The 6,808-nt window shown below is 38.7% G+C and overlaps 2 protein-coding genes across 6 annotated transcripts in view; one reads left to right on the forward strand and one right to left on the reverse strand.

Annotated features, from left to right (window-relative positions):
* Window positions 1-6,808, reverse strand: part of LOC112153058 (angiopoietin-4) — a 31,985-nt gene that overhangs the window by 13,004 nt on the left and 12,173 nt on the right. The gene's annotated exons all lie outside the window — the stretch shown is intronic.
* The window catches only part of LOC112154401 (fibrinogen C domain-containing protein 1), a 40,033-nt gene continuing 35,836 nt past the window's right edge, over window positions 2,612-6,808 (forward strand). For 3 of the 5 annotated variants that reach the window (XR_004947106.1, XM_036210124.1, XM_036210126.1), the window contains exon 1: window positions 2,612-2,749. The gene's annotated coding sequence lies outside the window, so the exon portion shown is untranslated. Of the gene's footprint in view, window positions 2,750-4,090; window positions 4,262-6,808 lie in introns of all 5 variants that reach the window. The other 2 variants (XM_036210125.1, XM_036210127.1) reach the window with 2 other exon arrangements.

A 6,808-nucleotide genomic window follows, 5' to 3' on the forward strand; every position in this document is an offset into this window, starting at 1 on the left:
CCAACAACTGGGTGGTGTGTGTGTGGGGGGGGGTTATAAAATACAATAATAATAATAATAATATAATAATAACAATAATATAATCAGAGAATAAAAAAGCAGATTTTAACTAGAATCCCCACAAAGTTTTGTTTGTTTATCTGGTGGTTTTAATTATTTAACTTTTTATAAAAAATACAATTTAAAAAACATTTTATACAAGCAAAAAACCCAAAACAAAACATCAAAATCAAAATTGAATTAATCTACAATCCTTTCAATATCCTACACGGTTCATACTAAACAATTACAATATATATATATATATTTTGATTGTAACTAGAATTGACACATAGTTAGTTTATCTGGTGTTCTGGCAAAGCGGTTTTTATTTATCCTAATGATCCTAATGATCCTAATGATCCTAATGATCCTAATGATCCTAATGCCTAATTCCGTCTTTGCTCCACTGTGTGTCTTTGTATATAATGATGACCCGATTAATCGGAACTTTCTGTGCACCTTTCATAAAAAAAGATTGTGCTATTTTTCCTAATGTCTCTATTATTCTTTTTTGAAGTATATATCTCGTCATCATCGGCTAGAAGGAGGACTTCATCTTTTGCGATATATGTGTAGAAGTGAGCAGATTTGTTGCTTAATATTTCGTGACAAATAACAGAAGCCAGGCGATACTTCTGGTTTCTGCCATTGACTGGAATGTACATGTAATCATCTGCTGTCACTTCCCTTCTGTCCTTAGCCTTGACTGCATTTCTGGGTACATACAGGGTTATCAAGTCCGAGTCTCCAAACCAAATGTGTCTTGTGACCTCTGCTGAGCACATCTGGCATGTTTTTTTAACTCCGCAGACATTTCCAACGGCCTCATCAAAAAGTGAGGTAAGAGAAACCTTGTGAGCAGATTGTTGTGCTACAAAGAACAGATCATCTCTGTGATCCACTGTGGTTGTGCTGTACGTGCACCGGTCACATTCTTCTATGCATTTAATCTTGAGACTTGTTTCAACTCCACACATATGCAGCCAGCCCAGAAACGGTTCCACAAAGTCAGCGACATCGTTTTCTGCTCCGAAAACTAGTGTGGGCCTGAATTCACTTAACTCTTGAAGAACAGGCGCTATATCCGATGGGTTAAAATGACGGCCTGGATTATGTAGCGCATCCAGAAACAGTCTGGTGCATATTGGTGTATCAGAGATATCCTCCAAGTCTTCTATGAGCATTGTCTGAAATTTCTCCTTGATTATGTTGACGCCTAATACTCCTTGTAAAGCGGCGTTCAGCCAGCAGTTACAGAAACAGTTAAAGAACGTACACACTGAAGAAAGTAAAGCCTCGCTCTTGTCCTGGACTGGTGTGTTTTGCTGTTCTCTCTCCAATGTATTTTCTTCAGTACCATCATTTAAATTGAAGGAACTGATTGGGGGAGGATCAGAAGCTACAGGGTTGTCTTCTGATGCTGCAGACATAACATCACAATCCGAAAACCCGTGGAAGCTGTATACACTAGCTGCTTCCGATGCATTTTCGTTTTGACCTTTTGTAAGCTCTGTTTCTGAATCGAAAGATTTAGAAAAGACCAAATCAATAGGTGAGTAGTTGCTACAAGATGGGAAAGATGTCCTAGACTGATGGGAGTCTGAGTTTACAACGTTCATGGGAGTTATTTCTGGCATATTTTTGTTTTGATCTGTTTCAGGAACCAAGGGTGATGATGGTGAAGCCTCAGAATCATGGTCCATACAAAAGTCAATGCTAGTCACACTGGTTATTTCCAATACGTCGTCATTTGGATCTTTAGCAAGTTTGGTTTCACAAACTAAGGGTAATGATGGTGAAGCCCAAGAATCATCGTCCATACATGGGTCAGTGCTGGTCACTCTGGCTAATTCACAAACATCTTCTTTGGGATTTTTTGGAAGTTCTGTTTCAGAAACTAAGGGTTCTGAAAGGAACAAATCAGCAGGTATGGAGATGATTGTAGATTCTGAAGATGTCTTTGCCTGATTGCAAACTGAGTTTCCAATGTTGGAGCTGGTTATTTCGGGCGATATTCTGTTTGGGTTTTTTCCAGTCATTTTCTTGAAAATGAAGGAAATCGTAGAGGGAGAGTTAGAAACTTTTGTTGAGGTTTTTGATGGTACTGAGGTCTCCCTATTGTGGTTGGAAAATGAATTATCCACGTTCACGCTGGTTATTTCAGGGGATTCTTTGTTCTTCTTTTTTCCAAGCTTTTTCTTTAAGCTTAAAAATGGCTTTTTAATTTTTCTGAAAGCTCCAGAAAAAAAGCCACTGACACTGCTAACTTTTCCGAGAGAAGGCATCTTTATTTCTTTATCTTTCTCTTCTTTATCTTTGCTACCTCTGCTCCTGTTATCCGTTGGATGAGAACTTCCAACCTGTTTCAGGTCACTTCAAGACATTTGCTCCTGACATCATTGTATTCCTTTCTTTGATCAAATGACATCAAATGACATCAAATCCCATCACCTTTTTTTTCCACGGCATCATATTAGGTCATCTAACATCTCATGACATCATCAGATTGGAGCAACGAAATTATCGCGAGATCTCGTGAGGCTCTCGCGAGACTAACGCCGGACTCGCGCGATAATCTCGCGAGACCTGGTCTATGAGGGGGGCGTACCCCCTGACTTTTGCTTACAGAAAATAGACGAGCTGTTGCTGCATTGATCAGGAGCAGCAGGGCTGAGTGGAGCGGCATGGGGAATTAACACTGGAACTGGTGAGTGTTTTTGCTTATATCATGGTGTTACTTTTGCGTGTTTGAGTCGCCAAGATGGCGGAACAAGCGGTTAAACTTTTCTGGGCTCCGAATGGAAGAAACAACTCTTTCATTTCAGAAGTTCAGTCAAAGCTTAAGAAAACACCAGCTAAAGAACTCCGACCTGTTCCAGCTTGATATAGATTTGCTTTCCCACTGTTTTCATTATATTTTCGTACTGAGACCACGGGGGGAAATTGGCTAACATTAGCAAAGACCATGAGTGCCACCTAGTGGCTTCAGGACATACATGCAGAGGGAAGATGTTGATGGATGGATGAGCATTCTTTACTATGTAAAGCATAATTTAGTCCAGGTTTGAGCTGTCTAGATGCTGTAGATTTTGAACAGGACCTGTTCTTAGGTGGTCAGAGTGTGAAAAATACAGTGGAATGCTCTCGCGAATCCGATGCTAACTTCACGTCGTCTTTCTTTGTTTGTGTTTGTTTCTTTGCATTTTAGTTTAAGAGAGAACCCTGTAAAAATGGTTAATGGTTTAAAAAAATTACACCTACATTTCTGAAATGTAAAAATATGTTTTACAATTGGTAGAGAAAAAAGAATCCATATCAAATTTAGGATATCTGCATCAATATCAACAATTTTGGAATGTAATCTTAGGCAAAACACAGACTTGTTATGTTCATATTTAGCTGCATATATGTGTATATTTTTTTTTATCTTTCCTCTTTAAGTCTTTTCTGTATCGGTAGACAACAGCTTAATCATATGACAGCGTCATAGTTTTTTTTTTTTTTTACTTTTCTTTTTGTGAATAGAGAACTAAAAATACACAGCCAACGATGAAGATTTGTGTTAGTTTTTACTCAAAAGTGTTACATAATACATTTCTAAACAACACAAGACCAAACTAAAGCATTCAGGAGCTTTATAAGGAAAATACATGAGAGCAGAGGTCTAAAACATTGGAATTCAGGTCATCGTGATAGAAGGGATTTAATTGGTAGAATGTGGTCTGAACTTGGAAGAAGACTTGTTGAAACTGAGACTTTATTGAGAAGATCTACATACATCCAGGATAATTCTAGATTTACTGGATGCTGAAGTTCTTTGTTGTGGTCGCTGAGAAAAAAGTATTATTGTAAATATTAGAATAATGAGGTTAATTTCTTCTGATAACTCCACAAAACATAGTGTATCCCAGAGTTTCTGCTACACAACTTTATGCAGTTTTGTTCTGTTTTTTTTACTATACTCATTTTGCTACACAATAAAAAAAAAAAGAAGGAATGGAAATCAGCATGTGGCTAACCACAAACTTCATCTGATCATGTGACACAGCCAGTATCCGTATTCAGTACGAGCTGGAGTACACTGAGGGCATCAGCCAGATGATGCGCATTCCCGAGATGCTAAAAGTGGCTCCTCACGCCCCGGAGGACCCCGCTGTGGGAAAACAGGATCTATTCCCAAGTGTCATAATGCAAGTCCCTGAAAGAATTGTGATTGCAGGTTTGTTTGCTGCGAACTGTTTAGTTGTCATGAATGCATTTTGCTTATAAAATGAGACCTCACCATCAGCATGTTCACCCTGACATGTTTATTGCTTGATTCAAGTAGAAGTTTGTCTACTTCAAGCATTTGTCTGAACATTCGTTTAATGCCAAACAGACTCAATATTCATGAAAAAGTGTAATTATATTTGGCCCACGAGGCAATTTCAAATTAATATTAGAGCTGGCCCGCCGATATAATACGGTGGAAGCACTGTAACACCGCATTCACCGCTTATACTACAAATCCCATAATGCTCTGCTGTTGTTTTTCACCTCAATTAGGACAGAGGCAGACACGCCCCCTCCTGTGTCAGTATCGTCTATGGTAGCGGACTTGGATGTTAGAAAGTAGTGATCTGTCTTCTTGCTCAATCCTTTGGCTGAAAGCCCCGGCACACCTCACATCCCCGTGCCTCTCCCCCTGACCACACTCAAACTACAGCTCTCACTGTGTTACCCTACAAAAAATGGGGAAAAGAAAGTCAGAAATAGAACTTTTCTGGACAGGTGGGAGGTGACAGGTGGCTAAGCTGCGGAAAACTGCTGAACTGATTTTTATTTTTTAACTGCGTGAAGAAATCCGTCAGTTTCTGGAAAGCAAAGGGAAGGACACAGCAGAGCTCCAGGAGCTAAAGTTTCTGTGTGAGCTGGTCTTTCTGTGTGTGACATCTCAAACCACCTCGGTGTGCTGGACCTGCAGCTGCAGGGGCGGGGACGCATCATCCCAGATATGTATGCGTCATTGAGAGCTTTAAAACCAAGATGTGCCTGTGGGAGAATCAGATGCTACAAGAAGACTTTGACCATTTCTCCTGCTGCCAAACCATAAAAACGCAGATCTCTACCGCCGTGTGCGCACAGTTTGCTGAAAAACTCAGTGTGCTTGGCGCTGAATTTATCCGGCGATTTGGCGACTTTGATGTCCAGAAAACTAGATTTGAACTGCTTAGTAATCCCTTCACAGTTGATGTGGGAAAAGCACCAACCAACCTCCAAATGGAGCTGATTGAATTCCAGTGTAATGAAACGCCGAATTCTAAGTTGGAGGCTGCTGGGGCCGCACAGTTCCCACAGTTCATCCCTGACACGATGCCTCAGCTCCGCACCAAAGTTGCTTTCCATGTTTGGTAGCACTTACTTATGTGAGCAACTTTTCTCCTCAATGAATATGATGAAAACGCCTCACAGGAGACGTCTGACTGACGAACACCTTTGTTTGATAATGAAGGTTTCTTCAGCTCAAACCCTGAGCCCCGACATTGATGAACTGGCATCCAAGAAAAGATGCCAGGTATCTGGTTTGGGCGCATCAGAGTAGATCAGTGTGTCGCAAAATGAGCAGTAAATGCATTTTCTATGCACTTTTTTTGCTACTCCGAGGCCTGAATGGTTGATTTATTCATAGTTATGTTGTTTTATTTTCAGATTTATTAGCCTGTGTAAGAAGCTAATTTCCACATTTACCTCAGAGGGCTGCAAACATAAAGGAGGCATTCAATTTGTATTTAAATCTTATTTAATATGCCATTGATATGTTTTATTATTATCATTATTATTATTATCAACTTGAGTTTGCATGCCTACACTTTAAAGTTATATAAGCCTTGCTTGTTCAATATTCATTGTTAAGTCAAAACTGGTTTGATAACATATTAAAAGTGTAATTTGTTCAACCTTGACCCGCGGCTTTGTTTAATTTAAAATTTTGGCCCACTGTGTATTTGAGTTTGACACCCCTGTTCTAGCCCATTCCTGTAGAGCAGGGGTCTCAAACTCAAATCAGCCGGGGGCCGCTGGAGGCGGAGTCTAGGTGAGGCCGGGCCGCATCAGGATTTTCACAAGAAAATCGTTGAGAAAACATTCTAGTGTTCTCAGATATCTTTATTTTTAACATAAAATAATGAATAAATAATGAACGACGTGTATAGATCTTTGTGTGTGATTTATATATATAAAAAAAAGGGGTAGTTAATGTCCGTTTCTGAAATAGTTTATATTGAAGATTAAATTTAAGATATATTGCTAGGGGGTAGGATTGAAAAAGTTTTTTAAACTTTTTCCTACTCCATTTCGAACTACATAATAGAGGTGTAATGTATTTATTTATAATTTATATAGAATTTTCTGTTGTTGTTTTCTTGTTTTTTACCATGTACATTAAAAGATGAATAAAAAAACAAATAAATTAGTAAGAAATAAATAAAATAATAATAATGACCAAACAACAGATACAGACAACTGAAGAAACCACATATTGACTGACTGACTAGAGAAAACTCATTATTTTGATTCAGTTTCAAATATCTTTAATAAAAGATATTATTTGAAGCCCCGGTAACGAGAAAATCTTTGAAGGATTTCATTTTTTGTAGATTATTGTAGAACTCTCCTTACAATAAATAAATCTGACCGACATTGGTGGACAAAAGTGTTGGTACCCCTCAGTTAAAGAAGGACAAACCCACAATTCTCACTGAAATCACTTGAAACTTACAAAAGTAAC

Source organism: Oryzias melastigma, linkage group LG23, assembly GCF_002922805.2.
Source record: "Oryzias melastigma strain HK-1 linkage group LG23, ASM292280v2, whole genome shotgun sequence".
NCBI lineage: Eukaryota > Metazoa > Chordata > Actinopteri > Beloniformes > Adrianichthyidae > Oryzias > Oryzias melastigma.